Below are 13,009 nucleotides of genomic sequence, written 5' to 3'. Positions count from 1 at the left end.
TAATAATAATAATATGCTATAGTTACAACATTTATGCATTTCTGTTGTAAATTATGTGAAATTTTTAACAATTATCACCCCCGATCTTTTGTGAAAGCTTTGTAGAGAGGGAGGAGTGCGAACCTTTCAAATATCTCATATTACTCGACATATCTGACTGCAAAGGTAAAAGATGTTACCATACGAAGGATACTGAAAATCTCTCTCTCTCTCTCTCTCTCTCATAGTGAGCCCTGCCCTCACACATACATTGGCTAATTTAAAATGGTGCAAACATTACCACAATCGTACGTATGATTTTTTCGGAAGAGTTACCGCGCGGACGTAAAGAAAATGTTATTTTTTTCATAAATTCACCATAAATCGAAATATTGTGCTAGAGACTTCCAATTTGTTGCAAAATGAAGTTAAATGATTGAATATTACTAGAATACAAGCGTTTTAGCTTACAATTGCATTTTTCGACCATTTCGGTAGAGTCAAAGTTGACCGAAGGTTGAAAATTTGTTACTTATTTTTTATATGAAAATATTTCAAAATTGATCAAAGCTATAACCATGGGTTGTTTTTAGTTGTATTGTGCATGAAATTGCGCACATTTCCATATATAAAACTTTATGTAACGGCTAATTTTAAAATAGTGCAAACATTACCACAATCGCATGTATGATTTTTTTCGGAAGAGTTACCGCGCGGACGTAAGGAAAAAGTTTTTTCATAAATTCACCATAAATTGAAATATTGTGCTAGAGACTTCCAATTAGTTGCAAAATGAAGGTAAATGATTGAGTATTACTAAAATATAAGAGTTTTAGCTTACAATTGCGTTTTTTGACCATTTCGGTAGAGTCAAAGTTGACCAAAGGTTGAAATTTTGGAACTTGTCGTTATTTATATGAAAATATCTCATAACTGATAAAAGCTACAATCATGAGTATTTTTTGTTGTATTCTACATAAAAATGCGCACATTTTCATATATAATACTCCATGTAACGGCCAATTTAAAATGGTACAAAAATTATGTCAAAATGACGAAATAATTTCCGAGATGTGTCACAGATACTTTTTAGTGCGGCAAGAAAGAAATTCGCGCTTGCGCGCCTGTGTAACGATTGTAAACAAAACAACACCTTGATCCGTGAACTCCCAGCATCCCCCAAGGCGTGTGAATCGAGAGTTTTCGGCTGGTAGGCCTAAAAGTATTTTTCCGCAAATTTTTAAAAAAGGGAGGTTTTGACGAAGGAAAAATCTATTTCTGGGTGATTGGCTCGTGTCGCCCTATGAAAGGATCCTTAATATCATTCTTTCTAGGTAAAATTAATCTAAAATTACCAGAGAAAAACAAAATTAAGAAAATGTCAGTAAAACTGACTCGCTCACTCTTAAAAAGAAGTGTCGGTATGGTAATAGGGGCGAGTGGGGAACACTACCACGAGACAATCACCAATTAGAACTTCCAATCAGAATCCCCTTAAGAGAGAGCTGATACCAACGGGCGATGCAGCCGCTACTACTACTACTAGAGGACGCCACGGACAGCAGCGCCCCTAGCGGACATCCTTAATCTAAAAAACATCTTGTCCTGCAAGGGGGGGGGAAAACAATAAAAGGGGGGTGTTTCATAGGGCGACACGAGCCAATCACCCAGAAATAGATTTTTCCTTCGTCAAAATCCCTTTTCTGGGCTCAGCTCGTGTCGGCCTATGAAAGAGTACCAGAGAAACAGACAGATGGGAAAAAAGGAACAAATGAAAAGCAGTGTAAAATGATGGATATAATATAAGTAAATCAATTACAGCATACAAACTAAGCACTTAAACTAACTTATACTAAACAGTAAAATAACAGAACGTTAGTAATCTTAAAGTACTTAAAAATAGTAATTATAGTAAATTACAGTGATGCAGTGTAATATAAACCAAAAAGGGATTTACTTGAAAATATTTACAAAATATACAAACACATTGTGTCCTAGCCCTAGCATAAAAACAAAAATAAGTAGGTACACTGAATACACCATCAGTACAAGTGTGGCAAAAATATACAAACACATTGTGTCCTACCCTAGCATACATAAGGGTGGGTAGGTTACACTGAAGTACACCATCAGTACAAGTGTGGATGTCCCTAGCCAAAAAAATAAGGGACAATCCACTATAATGATTCAGCGGATAAGGCTAGGATATCCGAGTAGCATGGCGATAGGGTGAGGCATGTTGGATGATGTAGGTAGAAAGGAGACCTGGATCTATACTACGACTACTATACAGTATCAGGGGAAACAATGTTTCCCGCTGCTACTGCTGAAAACTTTAAAGATTCCAAGGACTTTAGATAATGACGTTTAAAGACTGTCGGGGATTTCCATCCAGTATACTTTTTAAGATCCTCAAAGTTCATATGTTGAAAGTAATTAATTGAGGTGGCTACTCCCCTGATATCATGTGCTTTTGGAAATGACTCAGGATTGGCTTGTTTAATGAAGTAAAGGATTTGTTGCCTACTACCTTTACTGACAAAGTACCACCTTTTTCTCGTCATGAAGAGAGCACTGAGGATCTTGATGAAGTACGAGATAGAAAGGCTCTAAGAGTTGATACTGGGCAGAGAGAAGGATCCTGGGGAAGTGGGATAACTTTCCAAGGGGCGCCCACCTTGCAAGAGGTATCCTATTTTGGCTAAAAAGCTACGAATCCGGAGCAAGTGAAACTTCTCCTGATGGGAGGAATTCCACATGACCCGCATCCCTGGATAGAAGCCGACAGTTCTGAAATTCTAGCTCCTGAAGCTAGGCGGTTAATAAGAATAATGTCTTCCTCAGGAGCATTATGAATGTACAAGATGAGTTGTCAGTATCTGAAGCTAGTTTGAGGACATCATTTAAGAACCATGAAACTGTAGAAGGCCTTTGGGAAGGTCTAAGTCTAGCACAGGCTTTAGGGATAGACGTGAAATAAGATTCAGTCAGATCTATCTGAAAACCTACTTGAAAGATCTTCTTCAAAGCCGATTTATGAGTGGTAATAGTGCTAGCTGCTAAACCTTTTTCAAACAAGGATCTGAAAAAGGATATAGCCAGATTAACTGTCATGGTTGTAGTGTTCGATTCTTTCAAGAAAGATGCTAATTTTTTAACAGCTGAGTCATATTGTCTAATGGTTGACTCTCTCTTATCTGATTCTAGGAAGAGAATATTCTGTGGATCAATATTAGCATCTTTATTAGCCGCAAACTTCATGAAGTCCATAAGTTAGGGTCTGGAGAATTCCTGAGGAAGCGAACACAGTCCTCATTTGTACTGATTGTGATAGCTTGGGATTGGGGATCCGTTGAGGTCGGAGGACCCAATTCCAGAAGAAGAGGATACCAGTTGCCTCTTGGGCCAGTCCGGTGCAATCAGAGCTACTATCCCTTTGAAAGACCTTAGTTTGCTTAGGACTTTCAAGAGAAGATTCACTGGAGGAAAAAACATAAATTCTTCTCCACTGATTCCAGTCCAACGACAGGGCGTCCGTGGCATAAGCCAGAGGGTCCAGGTTGGGGGCCACATAGCAAGGGAGCTTGTGGTTCGCTTGTGAGGCGAAGAGATCCACTTGGAGACCTGGGATCTCAGGCTTATCCACTGGAATGACCCGTCGTCTAGAGACCATTCTGATTCCAGAGGAAACTGACCAGGACAGGGCGTCTGCTATCACATTTCTTACTCCTGCCAGGTGAGTGGCAGACAGATGCCATTTGTGTTTGTTTGCTAGGGCAAAGATGGCTATCATGACATGATTCACATGCTTGGACTTGGACCCTCCTCTGTTGATGCAATGAACTACACTGCACTGTCCAAAAACTAGCCTTAGATGAGACTTCTTCGGGGGAAGCAGTCTCTTCAAGGTAAGAAATACTGCCATTGCTTCAGAAGTTTATGTGGAGCTGGCGAAATTGAACTGACCAAGTCCCCTGAACCTGTTTGAACTGAGAGTATCCCCCCACCCCACCCGGACAGGGAGGCGTCCGTGTGAATGGTTAACACTGGAAGGGGATATTGAAGGGGTACCTTCTTGGCTAAGTTCTTTACTTTTGACCAAGGACGGAGTTTGATTGCGGAGGATCTGTGGGATTACTGACAACTTGTCTCGAGATTTGGTGTTTGCTCTGATCGCCAATTCGATTTAAATCTTTCAGCCTTGCTTTCAGGAGGTATAACTGTTACCGAAGCAAACTGAAGGGACCCTAGGATTCTCTCCTGGTTTTCTTTCTCCTTGATGTTTGTTTGCATTTGAGAAATTGCCTGACAGATTTTGCTATTTCCTTCCGTTTGGCCACTGGAATTGACAGATTGTGGGAAGACAAATCCCATTGGATTCCCAGCCACTGAAAACGAGACTCCGGGGTAAAGTCTGGATTGTTTCGTTTTGTTTATCTGGAACCCCAGATGTTCCAGAAAGTGAACTACCTTTTGGTGGCTTTGAGACATTCCTCGACGGTTGGTGCCCAGATCAAACCAATCGTCGAGGTATGCTGCTACCATGATTCCCTGAGCTCTCAATTGCTGTACAACCACTTCTGCTATTTTGTGAATACCCTGGGGGCTACATTCAGACCGAAGGGCATCACTTTGAATGAGAATGTTTGATTTCCTAGCCTGAAACCTAGGAATGGGCGGAAGTGCCTGGCTATAGGGATATGATAGTATGCGTCTGTAAGATCGATGGAGCATGTGACGGCTCCACGCGGAAGTAAGGTCCTTACTTGCGAGAGGGTAAGCATCTTGAACTTGTCGCAACGAATGAAAGAGTTTAGCTTTGACAAGTCTAAGATTACCCTTCTTTTTGTTGAGCCTTTCTTTGGCAACGCTGAATAATAAGCGACCTTGAAATTTTATTTGATGCTTGACTCTCGCAATAGCTCCGTTCTGAAGGAGTTCTTCCGCGTAATCTGTCAATCCTCTGATGGTATCTGGGTGGAATGATCTATTGGATGGCGGATCTTTGATCCAACTCCAACCCATCCTTTGGACACTATGCCTCTGTGCCCAATTGCTGAACCCCCACCTGTGGCGGAAGAGGAACAGCCTCCCTCCTACCTGGGGAGCCTCATTGTTGATGGGCGGGTTGACCACCACGCCCTCCTCTGAACTGGCCTCTCCTTGTCGCCCTTCCTGCGCCACGCTGGCGAAAGTAAACCTCTCGCCCTACCTCTCGGTTGTTTGTAGCCTTGAGCCTCATATGTAGGGTTGAAGGCCGGCGAGATTGCGTAGGAGTGGAGGCTGTGATTGAGGGACAACAGGAGGATGGGCTGGTTCTGTTTCGAACTAGCAGGTTGTCCTTGTTGGGTAACCGGGACGGCCTGCACAAATTGCTGCTGTTGCTGGTGTTTCTGATACGGCTGGAACCTTCTTTGGTTTCTTACCAGCAGTGGGGACGGATTCTTGTTTTCCTCTTTGAAGAAATATCCCCACCTAAGCTCTAAGGCTCTGGTTGAGCCTAGCAGCCTAGTGTGCACTTCGTTAACAGCGGGACTCTGGGAAGAGATCCGCTCCCCACATGCTAGAAGCCAAGAGTCTATTCGGCTCGTGCCTAATAGTACACTCCTGCAGAACGTGCTTTCGGCAATTCCTCCTAGCTTGGAAGAAGTCGAAAGCATCTGTAGGACCGTCTGGAACTGAGATTTTGCCAAAATCTTGAACAGCGGTTCCGTGGCATAAGAAAGAGCAGCCATTTCCGTAATTATAAGGAATTGAGGGACCTGACCAAACCTGGTTCGCGCATCAAACTCTGCCTGAATTAGGGAATCCGGCAGCCTTGGCAGCTTCTCGCCGAACTGGTCCATGGCGCAGTCCGGTTTTGAGCTTACCAAGCGTGAACGTAGCTGGCAAGTTCTCCCACAATTCTCCGAAAGCCGGGAAGAGCGGAGAAGTAGACTCCGCCTCCCTCAACTGTGGGATGGCTCATCCCTTGAGGACTGCCTGAAGGGTCTTCTCTACTATTTTCGTGGCGAACGGAAGAGAAGCCTCCTCTTCCGTCGCGAAAATAGTAAAGGGACTCTTATAGGCCTGGAGTAGTGTTTCGTGCACTCCCAGTCCTCAAGGCAGTGAACCCATTCCCGCTGGGCATGATCTCTACTGTATAGGACAGACTCTCTAGAGATCTTGTCTTCCCTAGTCAGAGCCGTTACAGTCAGCCTAGCATAACCGATGAAAGGCTGCGTCAGACCCGGAGGATAAAACTCGAAGTCCTCAATCCTCCGAGTTCCACACTCCGGGATAGAGATCATCCCATCCTTAAAAGGAGCGTAGGCAGCTACTCTCCATGGGTTCTCCATGGAGAAAGCTGGCAGAGAGTCGTATGGCGGGAGTTGGAGAATGCCAGTGCTTGGCACTGGGGAGACTGGAAGAGGAACCTGAGATAGCCCGGCTACTCGGTCCTCATTCTCTCTAACCCTGTTAGAGAGATCTTGTATAGACTGGCCTGATTGAGACAGAGTGCTCGACAATTGTGCGAACATCTGCTCGAATCTCGTCCCCAGGGCGGAGACTTGCGAGCCAACCAGCTCGCCCACCTGTTGCATCACCACTGCTGAGAAAGCAGTGGGATCAAAGGTGCTAGGCCCTGCTCCTCCTACCGGCGTTGCCGGAGTGGAAGCGGTGGAGGCGGGAGAAGGCACTGGCTCGGCGGGAGCGCGAGCCTTATCCTTAGAAGCCTTGCTTCTAGAGCTCTTCGAGTGAGAAGAGCTCGGCTTAGCTTTCTTTCACCGCGTCGGCGTAGGAAGTCGAAGACTTCCTAGCCGAAGAAGAAGACGAAAGACGACTTCCTAGAAGTTGTCTTAGTTGAGTCTTCGGTTCTCTCTGTCCCTTCACCTTTGGGGGTACAGAGAGAGCGGGAGAGCGGGTAGGGATCTCAGATCCCACAAAGCCTTGGAAAGAAGCGCTCGAAGAAGGGACAGGAGAGAAAGATCCAGGAGCACCCAAGGAAAGACCTTGGGCGCCCGACACACCTACCTCAACCAACAAATCCTCTACCCCTACCGCCATGGGCTCGATGTTTAGGTCCAGGGCAGCGACGTCCGGGACCGACTCCTGGGAAGCTACGACCCCAAAGGATTGCTGGAGGTCTTGCTGGATGGAGGCTATCAGAGGGGCTCTGCGGACAAGGGGTCAAACATACCCAGTTGACTTGCCCCGCAGGGGAAGATCTGGACGGCCAGCTTCTTGTCAAGATGTATGGCTGGCCTTTGGCGGCGTTCTTCCCGAAAGCCCGCCCACCCACGCTTTCAGGGTGGCGATGGGCGAACTTCCCTCACACCAGTAGCCTGAAAGAAAGGGCGAGATGAGCTTCTAGTGGCGGAACGGGGTTAACAAACTTATGACTAAGAGTTGTTAGTAAAATGATAAGGAAGCCTATAATGGACTTACCCCATCTCCCAGCTGACCGACTAGGTCGTAGCAGATGGCGCAGGCTTCTGGGTGCCAGACGATCATCTCGTTGTATGAACGTGGCACAGGGGGGCGTGAGACCTGCACTCATCGTGGCCGCAGGGTCGTACAACCTCGCGTTTGCACGCTGGGACCTGACAGTTGGTAGCCTGTAAGTGGAAAGATACATGAGTACCTACGGAAAACACTTACAGGATCTAAACAGAATGCTCCGCTGGATGCCGGAGCGATAAAGTTAGATTAAACCAGAGCCCCGCCATAATACGTGTTTGGTAACCAGGTTGGTTGGGTGCCCTAGGCTATAGCTCCGCTGATGGCGGGGACACAAAAGGAAACCAACCAGGAGTGGTGGTAAATGGAAACCACGACGGAAAATGGCGGGGATGGTAGATATATAATAATAAAATTACACAATTCATTGTAAAATTAGGGTATATCCTTAAAATAACAATAATACAAACCTCTCTCCACCCGTCTACTAGAAGAGTGCACGGGTAAGAAGCAAGCTCCCTTCCGGTAGCGGGGGAGAGATGTAAGGATATAGTAGGCAAGCAACCAACCACTAGTAGTCCCCACCCCGCCCGCTGGCGGAGCCAGTAACCTATAACCAAAGGTGCCCCGGCTGCGACGGAAGGCTCCTTTCGTTATAGCGAGGGAAGGTGGCTGAGAAAAAAAAAAACAACTGGGAGGGGGGAGGAAGGTCTCGGTGTAACACGGCGGGAGAGAGAGAGGGGGGAGGGATGGCCTACTCCTCCCCGCCTCACCGACTACCCGCTCGGAGACCCGGTACCTCATGAGTGGTCGCCCTATACCCCCCGCTGGGAGGAACCCTTGGCCACCTCAGAGAGGAGAGAGAGAAGGCGACTGAGGTTGTCATGACAACCAAGGGGTAACAGCCCCTCCCTATACCAGAAAGGGAGGGCAGGGGCAGGGTAAGGTGCGATGGAACACGTGACCGCAAGTGGCCTAGGCCGCGAGCAACACAACCGTGAGAGGGCCACGTGAACCAGGCTGTACCAATACAAGGAACATGCACCTAGGCTAGCCTAACACCCTAAATATAATAAATATATACATCGAAAAGATGGAAAAGACACTTTTAGTAAAAGAGAAAGAAGCCCAGGAGGAGGCAGACTGTTCCAAGAAACAGAAGCCTACTCGGAGCCAGCGATAGCCGATGAAGAGCAAGAGCCGGGATGCTGGGCCGGAATAATAATAATAGCCCTAAATACCAAACTAAGAGATATGGTAGGAGGGCTAAACTAGCTAAAACTCGATGTAAAAAGACAATGAACGTAATATAGTAAGCCCATAAGTATAAGAAGTCCCAGTATGGAGGACCGGGAATTCTTAACGAGGCAGCATGGCGCCACCACGAGACAACCGGGGAACCGTATATGACCTATTTAAGAGGAAAATACTGGTACCCGGAAGATAAAAATGTGGTAAAACATTACTTATGAGTTACTTAACTTAGCCGTTGCAATAGCAGAGCGTTCCATGTTGGTGAATAAGATAAATCCCGGAATTAGCACAGCACAGAAAATAATGCGTCTTGACGCTAGCGCTAAAAATTAAGGATGTCCGCTAGGGGCGCTGCTGTCCGTGGCGTCCTCTAGTAGTAGTAGTAGCGGCTGCATCGCCCGTTGGTATCAGCTCTCTCTTAAGGGGATTCTGATTGGAAGTTCTAATTGGTGATTGTCTCGTGGTAGTGTTCCCCACTCGCCCCTATTACCATACCGACACTTCTTTTTAAGAGTGAGCGAGTCAGTTTTACTGACATTTTCTTAATTTTGTTTTTCTCTGGTAATTTTAGATTAATTTTACCTAGAAAGAATGATATTAAGGATCCTTTCATAGGCCGACACGAGCTGAGCCCAGAAAAAACTTTTGTATGTCGACGTAAAATACGTCCAGTCGGCACCCGAGAGACAAAAAATGTCGACGTAAAATACGTCCAGTCGGCGTTTAAGGGTTAAGATACTTTGTATGTTTTTAAGAAAGAAAGACATGACAGGTTGACTTTACGAAGACAAGAGTTGAGATAGAGAGAGAGAGAGAGTTTTGCCAGTTCCCTCTATGCAGCTTAATTCTATCCTCTAGAGATTAGAGAGATGAATTTTGTTTTGAAGGTATGTCAACGCAGCCTCAGAAATATCTTCTGAAGCAAAAACAAAGTATTTTGTTGCTGAACAATTTTTGAACCAACAATTTTGCACTCAAAGTGATGGGAAGGAATTCATTGTTCTTCATGCAATCAGTAAAATACACACACTATTAAAATCTACGTTTTTTCACATGTGAATAAACCTTCGGTTTTAACAATAGGATAATTTTCTAGCGCCTAGCTGGATCTGGTTAAAAAACAGATGAAAGCAAGGAATCTTGTGATATCTGGCAATGCATACATAGATCGGGTGAAGAGTGGTCAAGGACCACTCACCTATGCCACCGCTTCAGTCTTTTCTTTTAACTGCCTGGGCGAGAGTCGTGGTTAACCTCTCTCCGCCTTTACCCAGTTCATTGCCTGTTTCGCTTGTGTTTAGTGTGTGTGTGTGTTTGGCTGATATTATGGCTTTTTCTGCTCCTTCTCGGCCTCGTCAACATGTGTGCCCCGGAATTCCAGGTTTTCTGTGTTCTCATTTTTTGGCTTCAGCGGCGACTGATCCCCACATCACGTGTAGCAGGTGCCATTCTAATTTTTGTACTATAACAAATCCTTGCATGGAATGCGGGGCATGGCCTAAAGAGCAGTGGAAATCGTTTTATAGCAAGAGAGAGCATCAGAGGGTTTCGACTCTTCCTTCTTGAGAAGGTTTTTCGCCTCTTCCCGATGCTTTGTCTCCTGCAGTATTCACCCCCCATAGTAGCGTTGTGCCTGTTTCCTTCCTTTTCTTCCATTGATTCGTCACTGGAAGTGTCAAGAGGCCCCAGGCTGATTTTTGTAATGTCGCCCCTTTTTCTTCAGGAGTTAATTTGATTTCTGGGAAGGGGGAGGCTTTTTCATCATTCTCATTCATTCCAGAGTCGGAGGTGTCGAAGATGGCGGTGATTTGGAAGACGCTCGGGCCAGGGGGTCCCCCTTCCTTGGAGGGGTTGCTAGCACCCTTTATGGAGGTTTGCTACCCCCCCTCCTCAGGCTGGCCTGGCCATCCCCCCTCCTCCTGGCCTCATCTTCGTGGGTAGCCGAGGTCAGCCATCTTGTATTGCTCTGCCAGTGACTGTTGCCGCTTCTTCGAATCGGACGGAATCCGTGGCATCAGCCCCGTTGATGACGACATGGGATCCGTCGTTGTGTATTCCTCTGCCTGTGGCGTCTGATTCCCCTTCAGACCAAGGGAAAGCTGTGACGTCATCACCACCAGTCATCACTCCTAGTCGTCTCCTCTGCACTGCCTCTCTCAGCCGTGATGTCATCTCTGCCGCCCAGTTCATTACATCTCCCTTCCACGTCATCAGAGCCTTCTCTTGCAGATCAGTCTGAGGTTATATGCCAGGCAGTTTTGGATGATTAGTTGGCTGCCTTGTCAGTTGGGAGGACAGGAAGGAAACGTGTTGCTTCGTCCCCGCCTCCTGCGAAGAAATCGCATAAGAAACCAGTGCCGTATTCCTCTCCCTCTTCCCCCTCTACGCCACGTCGGCGTATCAAGCGTTGGAAGGCTAAGGACTTTCTCTTTCTTCGCCTTCGAGGGAGGAACAATGCAGACATGTTCTCGAGAGTGTTGGTGTTTCAGAGAGTGTTAATATATCTTCCCTTGTGCAATCTGCAGTGTATGCTTTGTCCTCTGCATCGAATTGCAGGCGTGTTGCAACCTCCCCCATTCGTGCACATCATGAGCGTGTTGCAACCTCCCCCTTCTGTGTACATCGCAAGCGTGTTGCAACCTCCCCTGTCCTTTGCACATGATGCAAGTGCTCCTTCTTCTCCAGGGCTTATTCGTCACCATAAGGATCTCAGGGCGCCTGTCAAGAGGTCGAAGGTGGTGAGCGTGGAGTTGGTGCAGCAGGAGTGTTTACCTGCCCCTATCACTGGTGCTTCCAAGAGTTCAACTCTGGGGGATTCTCCTTCGATCTCAAATGTTCGGGATTCCTCTCCAACTCACGTTCATACGTCTGCCATGCACGTGACCATTCATGCTGATCCTTCCGTTAATTTTAATGGGGAAGGTGCCTTAGAGGAGCATACACATTCTTCTCGTTGTCAGTCTTTGTTGCCGCAGCAGGAGGAGGGAGGCACACAAGATTTTTTGTCTTCCTTTTCGGAAGTTGTTGATCTCATTCGTGGATTCTACAATTTGGAAAGTAGGACTCAGGCTCGGTCATCTTACACTCCTTCTTCCTTGGAAGCCTTGGTGGGAGCTACGCAGGATCCCAAATCATCTCTTCAGCTTCCCTTGTTGGGGCATGTCCAGTCGGTCTTGCATAGGGTTAATGCCTCTGTTTCAGACCAGGACAGTTCGCTTCGTTCTAAAGGCTCTGCCAAGCTACTACCCCCACCTCTCACAAGACATAAGGAGTACTATGCTATGAACGCTGCATTTTTTATGTTGTGCCATCTTAACCCAGATGTCCTTCGCCTGAAGCCGGGGTTGACTTTGGAGCAGGTGAGGTCGGTGGCTCCGTCCTTGTCTCCACAAGATGCCTCAGCATTGGAATCTACGGCAGCCTCTATGTTGCAGACGGTTTCTTGGCTGGACTTCTGGTCTGTGGTCATTGCCAAGATAGCTTCTGACAGGTCCCCAGAAGGGTTGGTGAGTGCATCCTCGCTTGCCAGTCTGTTGCAGTCCGGAGGCAAAGTGTTTTCTTATATGGTTCACCTCAGTGTTAATTAATGGGCTAACCATGACACAGAGTCCTTGCTGGCATTGAGGAATGGAGATCTGTTGGAGTCTCAATATTTGTTTCCTCGGATTGAGCTCGAAAATGCGAGACCGGCGCCGGGCTGACACCAAAGACAGACTGGTGTACCAGGCTGTGTCTAAGTTGGAGTCTCGTCTTCGGAGATGTCTGGCTCCACCTCCTCCCCCTGTCCAGCAGCAGTCAAGAAGATCGTTGCCTGGTAGGCCATCGAGGAATTCGATTTTGGCAGGGCCTTCCCTTTCGACTCAGCCTAGGTCAGAGGATCAACGTCCCATTCGACTTCTCTCATCCTCTGTTGGACAAGCTGCAGGCTCAGGAATGCATATCCTCCAGATTCTCTGAAGTTCTTGGGTCTTCGGGAGGAAGTGCAGATGATGCTGGACAAGGATGCGATAGAGGAAGTGGTACGTCCGTCTCTGGGGTTTTACAGTTACATCTTGGTGCCCAAGGCGTCGGGAGGACGGAGACCTGTGATTGATTTATCCACCTTGAATCACTTCATCAGGAAGACACTGTTCAAGATGGAGACCCCGCGTTCGGTGTTGGCAGCCGTGAGGGAAGGCGACTTCATGCTGTCGATAGACTTAAGGGACGCATATTTCCAAATCTTTGTTCATCCGACGTCCAGGAAGTTCCTTTGTTTCTCTCTTGGGGACAGGGTCATCGAGTTCAAAGTCCTGTGCTTCGGGCTGACAACAGCCCCTCAAGCGTTCACAAGGGT

General features: G+C 46.9%; 1 protein-coding gene across 8 annotated transcripts in view; it reads left to right on the top strand.

Annotated features, from left to right (window-relative positions):
* The window catches only part of LOC135196157 (synergin gamma-like), a 272,072-nt gene that overhangs the window by 189,804 nt on the left and 69,259 nt on the right, over positions 1-13,009 (top strand). The gene's annotated exons all lie outside the window — the stretch shown is intronic.

Source organism: Macrobrachium nipponense, chromosome 17, assembly GCF_015104395.2.
Source record: "Macrobrachium nipponense isolate FS-2020 chromosome 17, ASM1510439v2, whole genome shotgun sequence".
Classification (NCBI taxonomy): domain Eukaryota; kingdom Metazoa; phylum Arthropoda; class Malacostraca; order Decapoda; family Palaemonidae; genus Macrobrachium; species Macrobrachium nipponense.
The sequence above is the reverse complement of the archived record's forward strand: the minus strand, read 5'-3'. Positions and strand labels throughout refer to the sequence as shown.